General features: G+C 41.2%; 1 pseudogene; it reads left to right on the top strand.

The window, feature by feature from the left end:
• Positions 1 to 233: 233 nt before the first annotated feature.
• Positions 234 to 664, top strand: LOC110308722 (small ribosomal subunit protein uS17 pseudogene; annotated as a pseudogene).
• The last annotated feature ends 16,601 nt before the right edge of the window (positions 665 to 17,265 follow it).

Raw genomic sequence — 17,265 nt, 5'->3', positions numbered from 1 at the left:
AAGCTCTCTTGGGCATAGTGATAGCTGGATAGCATCTATTGGGCCTCTGCTAGGCATTCCGTGATGGGCTGCACCCGAAATTAGCACATGGATAAGATTTGGTTATTTTGTTCTGAAAATGCTCTCACAATGGGCCAAGGCAGGCTAGTAAATGGACACAATAAAAATATCAAAGTAGGGAATAAGGAAGCCAGGAGTGGGCCTATCTCTCCTTTTCTCAGGCTGCTGGAAAGATGGCAGACATTCAGACGGAGCGTGCTTACCTACAGTCTTTCAAAATAAGAAGTGAAGGGTGTTTTGTTGGGAGAAACTGGCAAGGAAAAACTCCCTTGGTACTACAAAAACATTGGTCGAGGCTTCAAGACGCCCAAAGAGGCCATCAAGGGCACCTACATAGACAAGAAATTCCCCTTCACTGGTAATGTCTCCATCTGAGGTCAAATCTTGTGTGGTGTCGTGACAAAGATGAAGATGCATTGTCATCCACTGGGACTGAGAAAAGTCACAAGAACATGTCTGTGCACCTGTCCCCCTGTTTCAGGGATGTACAGATCTGAGACATTGTCACTGTTGGAGGGTGCAGGCCCCTGAGCAAGACTGTTCAATTCAATGTGCTTAAGGCACCAAAGCTGCTGGCACCAAGACACAGTTTCAGAAGTTCTAAGGGGACTCTAGCCAATGCTCTAGAACAAATAGTTATTTTCCAACTTACAAAAAAAAAATCAAAGTAGGAGAGGAGTTTCTGGACCAAAGTGTAAGAGAGGTGAAGCTATGAGAGGGTATTGGAGATGAAAATACCCCAACTCAGTATATAAATGTATGAAATGATGAATTTTTTAAAGACACAAGAGAGATGGTGACATAGAGGAATGGAGGAAGTTGTGTGACACTGGAGAATGGTAGGGTTGGCGTGCAGCTGGGCTGGTGACAGAGACTGAGAAGTATGTTGCTTCTGGCAGCTGATGGAAGAGAAGAGCATGTCTTCCCACCAAAGGGCAGCCACACCTGCCAGGCCAGAGCTGGGCAAAGCTCCAAGCTGGAAACAGAGCCAATCCTGCTGCAGACCTTGACTTCCACTGCTGCTGACTTCCAACCCTTGATGAGCATTTCCTGTGTCTATGTAGTACAGGGCACTGGCTTATACAGGTGGATGTGAGAGATGGGGGTCCCTGCCTAGTAGAGGGCCACACTCAGTTGTAACCTTGGGAGGACTCTCACTATTGAAATAAAACTAAGCCCCAAACCACATGTAGAACTGGGTTTTTGCACAGACTAGTTTCTCTCATTGCCTTTGGAGTCACTTATCCCCATATATAAGGGACACAATTCCTAGCATATATATGTATATATAGTTATAGCTATATATGTATATATGTACGCATTTCTAATATCAACATATATTTCCTAAATGTTAGTGTAACTAATCTATGTATATATGATCGAAACATGTGTATATGATGAATTTATGTTTTCTACTTGATGCAAAGGCATTTCTTACGATAGTTGTAAAGATTTAGGTGTTTTCTTTGCGCGCGTGTGTGTGTTGCATGTGAGCATGCATGCTGCAGTGAGTAAGTGCCTGTACAGGTCAGAAGAGGGTATTAGACCCCTGGAGCTGGAGCTGCCTGGCCAGGGTGGTGACATACAAACTCTGATCCAATACAAGAACAAATGTCTTAGCGGGCTCATTTCTCCCGCTCCTTAATTTTTTAAAAAAATATGTGTGTGTGTGTGTGTGTGTGTGTGTGTGTGTGTGTGTACTACATACAGCACATGTGTGGAGGTCAGAGGACCTGGGGAGTCTTTCCTCTCCTCCTACTATGTGGATTCTTGGGATTAAACTTAGGTCATCAGGTTTGGCAGCAAGTACCTTTACCCACTGACCCAACTCTAAATTATTGTTTTCAATAATAATAGATTTTTAGATTGATTTAATTTGTTATTATACACAGCTTTGTAACAAATATCCTCCTATGTACAATTCAACTCTATGTCTCAATGAAGTCCAAAGAGTCACTGCTTTAAATGATGTGACGGAACCCAGGTTATTTCAGCTGATTGGCAAATATTTGACCACTGAGCTACACTTCTGGTACTTGTTTTTTTGAGGCAGAGTCTTGCTATATAGCCCAGGCTAACCTCACGTTCACGAACTTCATGCCTTAGCTTCCTGGCTGCTAGAATTATAGGTTTCCCCATGTCTGGCTCTGTTTTAACTTTTTTTGTTCGTTTTTTGTTTTGTTTTGTTTTGTTTTGAGACAGGGTTTCTCTGTATAGCCCTGGCTGTCCTGGAACTCACTTTGTAGACCAGACTGGCCTCGAACTCAGAAATCCGCCTGCCTCTGTCTCCCGAGTGCTGGGATTAAAGGTGTGTGCCAAGTGATAAATACATGCTATGTATATGATATGAGTATGCTTATCACTTAAGTATCAAACAACCCCTGCAATCTATAATGGTTCTTCATTGCACTTGGTGTTTCATACTCTCAGCGTGTTTTCAGAGCTAGCAGTCTTCCTCAGGCAAATATTTCACCCTGACCTACTTTCCTCATTTTGAAGGTTGTGTCCCCGTGTAACCTATTCTTTATGAAAATATGGTTTTCAGTAACTACTAAATAGGGAATAGAAATATAATTTATATAATTGCCAGGCAATTTTGGTGTTCTCAAGCATGACCAATGGACCTGAAAAGTTAATAAGTAAGGGATTGTTTAATTACTTAACTAATAATGATTTTTTTCCAAGGCTGGAATCGTTTTGGTTTTGGACCTGAACGTTTTCTATCAAGCTGATTAAAAATGACCCGTGAAAGCAGGAGACTACTCAAAAGGTCATTGTGTTAGGGTCACCATTATGGATTCCATCGTGGGATTTTACAAAATCATTGATTGAGATATTGACCAGTTAGATATTTTAATGCAGCCTCTCTTTTAGTAAAAATAGGTCAGATATTGGATGATAAAAATCAATCGATCAATCTGTTGTCTTCAAATACATCTCTCCAAACACGACCGCTTGTCTATACAATGCTTATATTGCATTTCAGTTGCAAATTTTCTAGAAAACATTTTCTAAAACCTTGGTCATATATTAAATCTGAGTTGATCCTTTTTCTTATCAATAGAGATTATTGTTATATGGGCATTTTTCTCACCTTTTTCATCATTCTTTTCCTCCCTCCATTTTTTATTTCCCTCTTCCCTCTTTTCTTTCTCTTTCTTTCTTCCTCCATTTCTCTTTCTCCCTACAATTCTCTTTTCCTCTCCCTCCTTCTCACCCCCTCCCTTCCTCCATCATAGGAACTAGGACATTGATAATTCAGTATGAGCTGGAAAGAAGTAAATTATTTTAAAAAATGTATCTTCCCATGTGGAAAGAGAAATGTCCTCGTCCTTTGAACACTGCCTCTTGGTCATATTATAGTCAAGTCACCCAAGGGCCCTGACGATGGGTTCCCAGGCCTGTTCTCAGAGGTCCTGATACAGTGGCCTTCAGATGCCTTGAGGATATGCACATCTCCCAGGTTCCTGTGTGCTGCTGCTGATGGTGGTGTTAAAACATGAACATGAAGTTTCAATACTTTATTTCTTCAGGTGATTCTACATGTTTCTTCTCCCTTACTCTGTGTTCAGACAGTTTATTATACCATGTAGGTGAGACCTTATACATGTTTCTCACATTCACTGACTTCTTCCCACTACCACTGAGCAAATTCCTTCATCCCAGCCATGAATGAAAGGGGAATGGGTCTCTGTTGCTCTTTTTCTTCATGTCTCTAGCAATGCCTCAAATCCACTTACCACCATGAAGATGACTTAACTGCTTAACACTAACAACCGGTCACCCTTGTCTTTCTTTCCTTACAAAATAAAATTCTCATCTCTTATAACTCACTTCAGAAATGATCACTTCAGGGAAGCCTTCCCTGGACTACCTGCCATGCTAGGTTCTCTTTTGACTCATATATTTTCAACCAGTTTATTTTCTACTTCTCAATATTTCATGCAGGGGTTTCTTCCATTAAAATGTAGGTTCCTTCTGCCAGAAACTATAACTCATTTTCTTACCACAACCACCTGAGAAAATTAAGTGATATCTGCTTAATAGACAGCAGACTGCACTAAGTAGTGATGCTGGGTAGACAGTGGGACATTCACACAAGGCCATCCAGTCACCATACTTATTCAGCATCACTGTGGATTGAATCATGTACCCATTACCTGCTCAATTCATATTTTGAAGTTCTAATTCTCAGTACTTCAGAATATGACTATAATTGGACACGGGGCCATTAAAGAAGTAGTTAAAAGGGCCATTTGTGTGAGCTTGCTTCTTATATGACAGGTGTCTTGTACCTTCACAAGAAGGCAAAGACATCTGCAGGCTAAGGAAAGAGATCTCAGAAGAAACCAACCCTTCTAATACTTCTATCAGACTTACAGCTTCTCAAACTATGAAGGTGAATTTCTGTTGTTTAAGCCTCCTGGCCAGTGGCATTTTGTTATGGTAACTCACATGCACTACTAATACATTGAGTATTAAGTCCTGTGGGCATTTATGTTCTGGTCATTTATGGACATGTATGTCCTGGTCAAGCTCTGTCTTCAAGAAGCTTGCAGTCTTCTGAGTGTCTATTTGACACATGTTGTGACTCAGGTCTGCACAAACAAGGAGCTCTTCCTAGATGGTTGTCAGTAAGCCAACCAATACCTGAAAGGTCAAGGCAGACACTATTTAATATGCACAGTGAGACAAAGAGGCACGATAGTCAAGACCAAGCAAATCAAGGATGGGCATGTCCTTAGGAATGCTAAAATGGGAGGGGAGCATTTAGGACAAGGTATATGGAGACATCGTTGGAAAGGATTCTGAGAAGATGTGACTTTAGATAGGTATGGCTCAGATGGAGGAGAAAGTTCTTCTCTACCCCTAGAGAAAGCTTAGAAGGAGTTGATGTCTTAATTGCTGTGACTAGAGACTATGACAAAGGCAGTGTACAGAAAAAAAGAGTTTAGTGGGGGACTACAGTTTCGGAGGGTTAGTCCATGACTATCTTGAGGGAGCCTGGCAGCTGACAGTCATAGTGCTGGAGCAGTAGCTGACAGTTCACATCTTGAGACATGATCACAAGGTAGAGAGAGCTAACTGGGATAGGTGTGGGCTGTTGAAACCTCAAAGCTTTTCTCTGTGACACACCTCCTCCAGCAAGGCCCCAGCTCCTAATCCTTCCCAAACAGTTCCACCAACTGAGGGCCAACAGATTCAAATATAAGGACCTATGGGGGTCATTGTCATTCAAAACATCACAGCTAACATTTCTAAGGGGTTACTTACATAAGGAGAAAGGGTAGTGTTAACAAAGAGATGGAGAAGGTCTTTGGGGAGCAAAGGACACTGTCAATCTTAGCTGTCAGAAAATAATGAAAATGATCAACTTGTACTATGCCTCTGTATTTCATATGTGTTAAGCACCATGATTTCATGCCTTATAAACAATTGTTTCATTCTGTCTTTCAAGGATGTCTTGGTGGTATATAGCTTTTAGCATGGATTTAATCACCAGTGCCATAAAACTATATTTAAAGTAAAACTATAAGTTTTGTGTGTGTGTGTGTGTGTGTGTGTGTGTGTGTGTGTGTGTGTGTGTGTGTGTGTGTGTGTTTAGAGAGATGGAGAGCAGGAAGAAGAGAGGAGGAGGTATTGAAGGAGGGAGAGAGAAAATGATTGATTGTCTTATATATCCCAAACTGGCCATGGACTTACTGTATATCTGAGTATGACCATGAACTTCCAATCTTCCTGCCTTTGCCTTGCAAATACTGGAATTAAAGGCATGTTTTACTAGATCCAGTTAATGTGGTGCTGGAGATCAAACCCATGGCTTAATATATGATAGGTAAGCAACCTACCAACTAATCTGTATCCTGGCCCTGAGATGGCATTGTTTTTAATGTACAGGTTATAGCCTAAGTCTCAGAGCAGTAGCAATGTTTGACTGTGACGTCTCCCTCTTTGCAAACAAATAGGAAAATGCATGAAAGAACAGAGAGCAGCTACCCAATTAAGAATGTTGATCTTTTATTAATAATAAAATCATGATTAAAAGCTTGATCTGGTAGCCACTTGAGGTGTAATGTATACCAGCAGTTCCTAAACTAGACCATCCACAGGAATCCCCTGGAGAACAAGAAAGGCTTCAGTGCCCAGACTTCATATCATACCCTAGCTCCCGAGATCTGTTCTAGAGATCTCTATTCCTCAGATCCTCTGTCCCTCATGTCTTCCTGACATAGATTCCCTGTAGGTTCGGTTTGCTCTGTCTTTTCAGTTTTCACTGCAGATCTTTTTATATTCCTTTGTAGTTTTTTTCCATATCAGACTCTTAACAATGTGGCAACTGGTATGAATTTTCCTCTAGTATCAAACGTAAAGCATACAGCTCATCCATTCATTAATATTATTGGATTTAGAAGGAAGTCGTAGACTCCTTTGAGCATTCTTCCAGTTCCTGAGCATATGTGGAATGCCCTTGTTCAGTCTCTCTCTCCTCTCTCCTCTCTTCTCTTCTCTATGCCTTTATGTGCTCATCCATCTGTCCAACTGTGGCACTTACAGGGTTCCATAGCTCTGGTGCGTGTTGCAAACATCTAATCCTCTCGTATTAATTTTCTGATGCCTCTGCTTACTTGTTCCAGCTCCAATCTATTGTGGACTTCTATTTATCTACCCTCATTTACCCACTGTGCTGTTTCCCAAGGCTTGGAACCCAAACCTGCTTTATTTTTCTTGGCTTATACCTAGTAGAATGTGGCCTCATACAAAATAGAAAACGCACCCTTTTCTCCCTAAAGAAGGTACAATAATAATTTTCCTTCTAAACAAAAGGCTAAGGGCTTGCATAGCCCATCAGGCAGAGCATATTAGCTCTGGCTTCAGTGTGCATTTTAAATTGAGATAGAAAACGCAGATGGCAGGGCAAGAGCTGCATGCTTTTCTCTGCCCACTGAGGCTGGGTACCACCAGATGCTCTGCAGTAGTGGGAGGGGCCGGGGCAGGTACACGGGTTGGATCTGAGAGCCTTTGGATCTGTTTTGTGGCACACTGCATCTGCCTCAATGACTCATCTCATGCCATTTCTGTTTCCTACTACTACCCACCACTTAACAGTGATTCTCAGATACATTATCTAGGATTTCACAAGGCCTGAGTAATGTAAGTAGACTCAAAAAGAATATAAATACGTTTAGGTAAGGCTGATGTAGTATCGATGTTTTGGACGGGAAGTTTGGGGTGTATTTTCTCTCCCTCTGTAACTACCACCCAACACACCCCTCTTCTTAATAAATGTTCACTTGGCCCCATTCTCAGACATGGTCAGTGAAATTTCCTCTGTGCTTCAAGGTCATCCGTAAACTTCAAGGTTATTGATTTCGTATGCATCTGGGAGAGTTTGAGCTCGAGACGTTTGAGGGTCAGTAAATAACTGTTGTATATGCCGGTACTGAATCACTAACAAGAAATGGGGCTTCAGAGAGGCCTGGAGATGTCTTGCATTCTGATGGTCCTTAAGTTACTGGGCAAATATGAAGCAAATTTGAAATCAGAGTCGTTCAAATGCCTAATAAGCTACCAAACAAAGACCTTGTGGTTGATTTTATTAATAGCATGCAGAAAGCCACACAAGAAAAACTGCATTGTAAAGAATACACTTAAGAGTGTGTGGCTAAGACAGTTGTGCAAACGGATTCTGTCTCTTAAGAGCAGTACAGACATGCTGCCATCAAATCGCCTCAATACTGTCTTTCTGGTGAAGGGAAGAGGACAACTTATAATTTCTCTTAAAGTGTATTGATTTTGGCCTTGTTATCTTACTTTTTAGAAGCATTTCAGACACTGCAAATAACTTCTTCAGAGTGAAGGATGACAGGGCAATTAGCTGCCAAATCAAGGATGAGAAGATAAAGGGACATGTGTACTAGAAAATTCCACTTACCTGACCAGCCAGGGTCCAAGGGAAGTTGACGTTCAGGAAGGGCTAGATACACTGTTTTCTTTCTGCCTTTTGTAACGTAGCAACGGAAAGAATAAGCCGAAAGAAATTCAGCTCCAAATAGACAATAGCAACTTCCTGTGGCTTTAAAAAATAACAATAAGCGGGCTAACCAGGGGAATGAAGGTCCAGCAGTAATAATAAACCAAAGAGAGGAAGTAGGCATTAGAGACTCAGGGCTCCAAATCATCATAATGACTTGCCAAGGATTTTTGTGTGACTGCTAGCCACAGACGTTTTCCTAGGCCATCCATCCAAGAGCAGCAGACCACAGGACACTGGGGTTTCTTCCTGAGTGAAAGGTGGGGTCACAACACCAAACACTCATGAGCCTCACCCCCCAACACTAAGCTGAAGATCAGTTTAAATAACCTCCAACCCCAGAATTACCAAATGGGTGGAGGGCACTCTGAGATTGCCTTGTGGGAGGAAGCATTCAAATACTGGGTTTAGTTACCTAGAAAACATCCTTAATATTCCCTGAAATTAGAAAAACGGAATGCTAATTCTTTAAGGAAATCAACTGAAAGCCAGGAATGACAAATATCATTAGGACATTCAATTTAATTTATTGCTTGTGAATGCTAACATAATTGAACGGATGCAGATAGGCTGCAGAATTAGACATTTTCCTCCATATGTCTGTGGCCTGGCCCCCCTTTTTATTGGAGTGAGTCATGACACTGTATGGTCTGCTTGCATCCAAAGCCCGAGGGAGCAGGGGTGTGTGCCTATTACGTATTTTCCTCAATTACATTTCCAATGCTATCCCAAAAGTCCCCCATACCCTCACCCCTAATTCCCTACCCACCCATTCCCATTTTTTTTTTTTTTGGCCCTGGCGTTCCCCTGTACTGGGGCATATAAAGTTTGTGCGTCCAATGGGCCTCTCTTTCCAGTGATGACTGACTAGGCCATCTTTTGATACATATGCAGCTAGAGTCAAGAGCTCCGGGGTACTGATTAGTTCAGAATGTTGATCCACCTATAGGGTTGCAGATCCCTTTAGCTCCTTGAGTACTTTCTCTAGCTCCTCCATTTGGGGCCCTGTGATCCATCCAATAGCTGACTGTGAGCATCCACTTCTGTGTTTGCTAGGCCCCGGCCTGGTCTCACAAGAGACAGCTATATCAGGGTCCTTACACCAAAATCTTGCTAGTGTATGCAATGGTGTCATCGTTTGGAGGCTAATTATGGGATGGATCCCTGGATATGGCAGTCTCTCGATGGTCCATTCTTTCGTCACAGTTCCAAACTTTGTCTCTGTAACTCCTTCCATGGGTGTTTTGTTCCCAATTCTAAGAAGGAGCACAGTGTCCACACTTTGGTCTTCATTCTTCTTGAGTTTCATGCGTTTAGCAAATTGTATCTTATATCTTGGGTATCCTAAGTTTTGGGCTAATATCCACTTATCAGTGAGTACATATTGTGTGAGTTTCTTTGTGATTGTGTTACCTCACTCAGGATGATGCCCTCCAGGTCCATCCATTTGTCTAGGAATTTCATAAATTCATTCTTTTTAATAGCTGAGTAGTACTCCATTGTGTAAATGTACCACATTTTCTGTATCCATTCCTCTGTTGAGGGGCATCTGGGTTCTTTCCAGCTTCTAGCTATTATAAATAAGGCTGCTATGAACATAGTGGAGCATGTGTCCGTCTTACCGGTTGGGAAATCTTCTGGATATATGCCCAGGAGCGGTATTGCTGGATCCTCCTGTAGTACTATGTCCAATTTTCTAAGGAACCTCCAGACTGATTTTCAGAGTGGTTGTACAAGCTTGCAATCCCACCAACAATGGAGGAGTGTTCCTCTTTCTCCACATCCTCCCCAGAATCTGCTGTCACCAGAATTTTTGATCTCAGCCATTCTTACTGGTGTGAGGTGGAATCTCAGGGTTGTTTTGATTTGCATTTCCCTGATGATTAAGGATGTTGAACATTTTTTCAGGTGATTCTCTGCCATTCGGTATTCCTCGGGTGAGAATTCTTTGTTCAGTTCTGAGCCCCATTTTTAACGGGGTTATTGATTTTCTGTAGTCCACCTTCTTGAGTTCTTTATATATATATTGGATATTAGTCCCCTATCTGATTTAGGATAGGTAAAGATCCTTTCCCAATCTGTTGGTGGTCTTTTTGTCTTATTGACGGTGTCTTTTGCCTTGCAGAAGCTTTGCAGTTTCATGAGATCCCATTTGTCAATTCTCGATCTTACAGCGCAAGCCATTGCTGTTCTATTCAGGAATTTTTCCCCTGTGCCCATATCTTCAAGGCTTTTCCCCACTTTCTCCTCTATAAGTTTCAGTGTCTCTGGTTTTAGGTGAAGTTCCTTGATCCACTTAGATTTGACCTTAGTATAAGGAGATAGGAATGGATCAATTAGCATTCTTCTACATGATAACAACCAGTTGTGCCAGCACCATTTGTTGAAAATGCTGTCTTTCTTCCACTGGATGCTTTTAGCTCCCTCGTCGAAGATCAAGTGACCATAGGTGTGTGGGTTCATTTCTGGGTCTTCAATTCTATTCCATTGGTCTACTTGTCTGTCACTATACCAGTAACATGCAGTTTTTATCACAATTGCTCTGTAGTACAGCTTTAGGTCAGGCATGGTGATTCCACCAGAGGTTCTTTTATCCTTGAGAAGAGTTTTTGCCAACCTAGGTTTTTGCTATTTCAGGTGAATTTGCAGATTGCTCTTTCTAATTTGTTGAAGAATTGAGTTGGAATTTTGAAGGGGATTGCATTGAATCTGTAGACTGCTTTTGGCAAGATAGCCATTTTTACAATGTTGATCCTGCCAATCCATGAGCATGGAAGATCTTTCCATCTTCTGAGATCTTCTTTAATTTCTTTCTTCAGAGACTTGAAGTTTTTATCATACAGATCTTTCACTTCCTTAGTTAGAGTCATGCAAAGAATTTTATATTTTTTGTGACTATTGAGAAGGGTGTTGTTTCCCTAATTTCTTTCTCAACCTGTTTATTCTTGGTGTAGAGAAAGGCCATTGACTTGTTTGAGTTAATTTTATATCCAGCTACTTCACTGAAGCTGTTTATCAGGTTTAGGAGTTCTCTGGTGGAATTTTTAGGGTCACTTATATATACTATCATATCATCTGCAAAAAGTGATATTTTGACTTGATCTTTTCCAATTTGTATCCCCTTGATCTCCTTTTGTTGTTGAATTTCTCTGGCTACGATTTCAAGTACAATGTTGAATAGGTATGGAGAGAGTGGACAGTCTTGTCTAGTTCCTGATTTTAGTGGGATTGCTTCAAGCTTCTCACCATTTACTTTGATGTTGGCTACTGGTTTGCTGTAGATTGCTTTTATCATGGTTAGGTATGGGCTTGAATTCCTGATCTTTCCAAGACATTTATCATGAATGGGTGTTGGATCTTGTCAAATGCTTTTTCCACATCTAATGAGATGATCATGTGGTTTTTGTCTTTAAGTTTGTTTATATAATGGATTACGTTGATGGATTTCTGTATATTAAACCATCCCTGCATCCCTGGAATTAAACCTAATTTGTCAGGATGGATGATTGCTTTAATGTGTTCTTGGATTCGGTTAGCAAGAATTTTATTGAGGATTTTTGCATCGATATTCATAAGGGAAATTGGTCTGAAGTTCTCTATCTTTGTTGGATATTTCTATGGTTTAGGTATCAGAGTAACTGTGGCTTCATAGAATGAGTTGGGTAGAGTACCTTCTACTTCTATTTTGTGGAATAGTTTGTGCAAAACTGGAATTAGATCTTCTTTGAAGGTCTGGTAGAACTCTGCACTAAACCCATCTGGTCCTGGGCTTTTTTTGGCTGGGAGACTATTAATGACTGCTTCTATTTCTTTAGGGGATATGGGACTGTTTATATCGTTAACTTGATCCTGATTTAACTTTGGTACCTGGTATCTGTCTAGAAATTTGTCCATTTCATCCAGGTTTTCCAGTTTTGTTGAGTATAGCCATTTGTAGAAGGATCTGATGGTGTTTTGGATTTCTTCAGGATCTGTTGTTATGTCTCCCTTTTCATTTCTGATTTTGTTAATTAGGATGTTGTTCCTGTGCCCTCTAGTGAGTCTAGCTAAGGGTTTATCTATCTTGTTGATTTTCTCAAAAAACCAACTCCACATTTGGTTAATTCTTTGAATAGTTCTTCTTGTTTCCACTTGGTTGATTTCACCCCTGAGTTTGATTATTTCCTGCCGTCTACTCCTCTTGGGTGAATTTGCTTCTGTTTTTTCTAGAGCTTTTAGATGTGTTGTCAAGCTGCTAGTGTGTGCTCTCTCCAGTTTCTTTTTGGAGGCACTCAGAGCTATGAGTTTCCCTATTAGAAATGCTTTCATTGTGTCCCATAAGTTTGGGTATGTTGTGGCTTCATTTTCATTAAACTCTAAAAAGTCTTTAATTTCTTTCTTTATTCCTTCCTTGACGAAGATATCATTGAGAAGTGTGTTGTTCAGTTTCCATGTGAATGTTGGCTTTCCATTATTTATGTTGTTATTGAAGATCAGCCTTAGTCCATGGTGGTCTGATAGGATGCATGGGACAATTTCAATATTTTTGTATCTGTTGAGGCCTGTTTTGTGACCAATTATATGGTCAATTTTGGAGAAGGTCCCGTGAGGTGCTGAGAAGAAGGTATATCCTTTTGTTTTAGGATAAAATGTTCTGTAGATATCTGTTAAGTCCATTTGTTTCATAACTTCTGTTAGTTTCACTGTGTCCCTGTTTAGTTTCTGTTTCCACGATCTGTCCATTGATGAAAGTGGTGTGTTGAAGTCTCCCACTATTATTGTGTGAGGTGCAATGTGTGCTTTGAGCTTTACTAAAGTTTCTTTAATGAATGTGGCTGCCCTTGCATTTGGAGCATAGATAGTCAGAATTGAGAGTTCCTCTTGGAGGATTTTACCTTTGATGAGTATGAAGTGTCCCTCCTTGTCTTTTTTGATAGCTTTGGTTTGGAAGTCGATTTTATTCGATATTAGAATGGCTACTTCAGCTTGTTTCTTCAGGCCATTTGCTTGGAAAATTGTTTTCCAGCCTTTCACTCTGAGGTAGTGTCTGTCTTTTTCCCTGAGATGGGTTTCCTTTAAGCAGCAAAATGTTGGGTCCTGTTTGTGTAGCCAGACTGTTAGTCTATGTCTTTTTATTGGGGAATTAAGTCCATTGATATTAAGAGATATTAAGGAAAAGTAATTGTTGCTTCCTTGTATTTTTGTTGTTAGAGTTGGCATTCTGTTCTTGTGGCTGTCTTCCTTTTGGTTTGTTGAGGGATTACTTTCTTGCTTTTTCTAGGGTGTGATTTCCGTCCTTGTATTGGTTTTTTTCTGTTATTATCCTTTGAAGGGCTGTATTCGTGGAAAAATAATGTGTGAATTTGGTTTTGTTGTGGAATACTTTGGTTTCTCCATCTATGGTAATTGAGAGTTTGGCTGGGTATAGTAGCCTGGGCTGGAATTTGTGTTCTCTTAGTGTCTGTATAACATCTGTCCAGGCTCTTCTGGCTTTCATGGTCTCTGGTGAAAAGTCTGGTGTAATTCTGATAGGCCTGCCTTTATATGTTCCTTGACCTTTCTCCCTTACTGCTTTTAATATTCTATCTTTATTTAGTGCATTTGTTGTTCTGATTATTATGTGTTGGGAGGAATTTCTTTTCTGGTCCAGTCTATTTGGAGTTTTGTAGGCTTCTTGTATGTTCATGGGCATGTCTTTCTTTAGGTTTGGGAAGTTTTCTTCTATAATTTTGTTGAAGATAATTGCTGGCCCTTTAAGTTGAAAATCTTCATTCTCATCAACTCCTATTTTCTGTAGGTTTGGTCTTCTCATTGTGTCCTGGATATCCTAGATGTTTTGAGTTAGGATCCTTTTGTGTTTTGTATTTTCTTTGATTGTTGTGCCGATGTTCTCTATGGAATCTTCTGCACCTGAGATTCTCTCTTCCATCTCTTGTATTCTGTTGCTGATGCTCGCATCTATGGTTCCAGATTTCTTTCCTAGGGTTTCTATCTCCAGCGTTGCCTCACTTTGGGTTTTCTTTATTGTGTCTACTTCCCTTTTTAGGTCTATTATGGTTTTGTTCATTTCCATCACCTGTTTGGATGTGTTTTCCTGTTTTTCTTTGAGGACTTCTACCTGTTTGGTTGTGTTTTCCTGTTTTTCTTTAAGGACTTGTAACTCTTTAGCAGTGTTCTCCTGTATTTCTTTACATGAGTTATTAAAGTCCTTCTTGATGTCCTGTACCATCATCATGAGATACACTTTTAAATCCAGGTCTAGCTTTTCGGTTGTGTTGGGGTGCCCAGGACTAGGTGGGGTGGGAGTGCTGCGTTCTGATGATGGTGATTGGTCTTGATTTCTGTTAGTAGGATTCTTTCGTTTTCCTTTCACCATCTGGTAATCTCTGGAGCTGTGCAGAATACACTTGGCGGGGTCCCGGAACCAAGATGTCTACTGCTGATGCTCAGGCAAAGTGCTCCCTCACCTCGAGGACCCCTCTCCTCTGGCCTGGAAAGTAGTCGGATGTCTGGGGCCTGTGCAGAATACACTCGGTGGGGTTCCGGAACCAAGATGTCTGCTGTCGATGCTCAGGCAAAGCGTTCCTGGGCCGGGTGGATCCCTATCCTCTGGCCGGGAAAGTGGCCAGCTGTCTGGGGCCCGAAAAGGGAGCTGCCTTAGAAGCTCTGTGGCTCCCCTCTGTCCCAGAAGCTTTTAGCTTCTGTATTCTGTACTCTCACCTGTGCAGAATACACTCGGAACCAAGATGTCTGCTGCTTATCTTCCGCTAGTGACCATTTCTTTGTGATTTATGGGCCTATAAATGGAGAGTGGTTTTTGTTTTTAGTTTTCCTGCCAATGTCAGACTGACATAGATGGTAATTTGGGGGCTATTCCTGTTATATGGGGGAAGATGAACAGAAAGTTGAGAAAAAAGCTTTGGAAAAGTTGTCACTCATACTTCTTAACATCCCTGCTTTTCCCTCTGTTGATCTGTAGATACAGGAGGGATGGCTTGAAGGCGGAGTCTGCTTCTGACAGTTGGGACTTATGATACATCTTTTAAATGTGCCTCTGCAGCCACAGCTTTAACATTAAAGTAGCAAAACAATGGGTGATCATGCAGGTCAGGCAAGGAATTAAGAGCAAAATTATGGGAGACTGTGTACTGGTTTCCCAGAAGACATCCAGGTCTTTGGCAACCGTGAATGCTACCTCATGGCAGAAGAGACTTTGCAGCTGTGATTAAGGCTCTCAAGATGGTGAGATTATCTGGATTATCAGAGTAGCTGCAAGGCAATCACTTGTCAAAGACAAGTAGAGGGGAATTTGACACAAGCAGTGGTCATATGACCACTGGAAGAAGAGGCTGCCTACCTGGCTTTGGAAACAGCATGGGTTTGAGCGACATAAGGATGAAAATTTTAGGGAAACAAATCCCCCCCTGAACCTTTGACTTTGACCCAGTAATGCCGATTTCATATTTCTGATCTCTAGTTGGAGTGACTACAGAGCTTGTAAAACTACTAACTTTGTGATGTTTGTATTTACAATGGAAGAGAAAATCATAAGAACGAGCTATGGAGCTCACCAAACTGTGATGGCTTATCCTTTCCCTGACTAGAGAGGCATCCCTGGCATGAGACATTGCTAAGACCAAGTCACTGTGACCATCTGTTTTCCATGAAGAGAACTAAACTACAAAGTGTTCTTTCCCTGACTATAAGGCTATGACAAAATAAAGGAAGAGGTCTTTGTGTTTTTTCCAAAAGAATAGTAAGAACCTTGGAGGCTGCACTGCTCTGTGACACCATGGGACTGACTAGGTGACTAGGTGTCCCACATGAAAGTGTTTCTGCTTTTGACATTGTTCCAGAATTATCTGTCTACAGTTTAAAAGGCACCAGGTCTTAAAAATGCTGCAACAAGTGTCAGTATACATTTTCAGATTACTATAACTAAAATTACTTTAGACATGAAGTTTATGGCATATGTGTTGGGGGCCAGCTGTGGTTCTGAGACCTCTGTTTCCTCCCTCAGGGCATCCAGGTGCCACTGCATCCTGGGATGGGAAGATGAAGCAGAGTTTAGAATGGGTGTGTTCTGCAGGATCCAGGCTGGGAGTGAGTGGGGATGGGGAGTAGACCTTCTCTGAGGATTTAAGTATTCCAGCTCTTTTAGATGACACTCCGTGGAATATCTCTTTTAAACAATCTTCGGTGAAACATCTGGTGCACATACACTTTATTCGGAGTGACCAGGAGCTATGTATGAACCCTGAAGAGTGGGGAGGAGAATTCGGGGTGAATATAAATCATTGGCTGGAGTTTAAAGTGCTGTGAATGCCTCATCTATGGAGAGGCATCCCAGGAGTCCCAGGTACTTGCTGAGTGGGTTCTTATCCGGAAAGAGGAAGCTGAACTTGTAGGTTTGCCAAAGGCTACGTGACCATTCTCAGATAGATGGTGCAGAGAGTCAGGCTCCTCAGATAAGGTCAAACAAGGGGAAGCCCTGCTGAAAAAGGGAGTCCTCTATTTTGTGCCGAGCTCAGAGGAGCTATCCAGAGACCTGGTAGACTGCGACCTTAAGTAGCAGAATTTCCCACAAAAGTCCATACAGGATAAACAAGGAAGGGACAATGATTTGTGAAGTGATTGAAGCTCATTATGCTTAGAGAGTCTTCTTTCAGATTCTAGACTGGAGCATGAATCATATGTTGTCTAATCGGTCCCTCCCGATTGATAGTGACAAGGCTTCAGGCATCAGCGAGGAGAAAGAATATGCAAAAGTTGATTGTTAGTATCTGTCACATACACTGGCCACTAGCTCAGTACCACAAAATTAAAGTGTGGGACTTTCAATTACTAAACAAGGTTGGTAAATTAACCCTTTATAAAATAAAAGAACCTTTTCTTTTTTTTTTTCTTGTACATCTGCTTTGAAACGTCTCCCTTGGATACAGAAGCCCACCCAAGAGTCTCTCTTACTTATCAGGAACTAACAGGCTCTTAGACCTCTCTTGTATCTTCTCACATCACCTACCCTCTTTACCCTCTACATGATACCAGTAGCTTTTCTTAAAGAGAGAATCTAAGTTCCTATTGAAAAGGTTGGCAGTTATTCCTTCTTTTGCCTCTTTTTGAGAGTCTGTCATGTTCCCCTGTTAACTTTAAGTAACACTCAATTAAGCACAGTAGTTTAACCAAGAGTCAAA

Source organism: Mus caroli, unplaced genomic scaffold (genome assembly GCF_978045245.1).
Source record: "Mus caroli unplaced genomic scaffold, Mus_caroli_1 scaffold_15, whole genome shotgun sequence".
Taxonomy (NCBI): Eukaryota; Metazoa; Chordata; class Mammalia; order Rodentia; family Muridae; genus Mus; species Mus caroli.
This window is presented reverse-complemented; position numbering and strand designations above follow the sequence as displayed.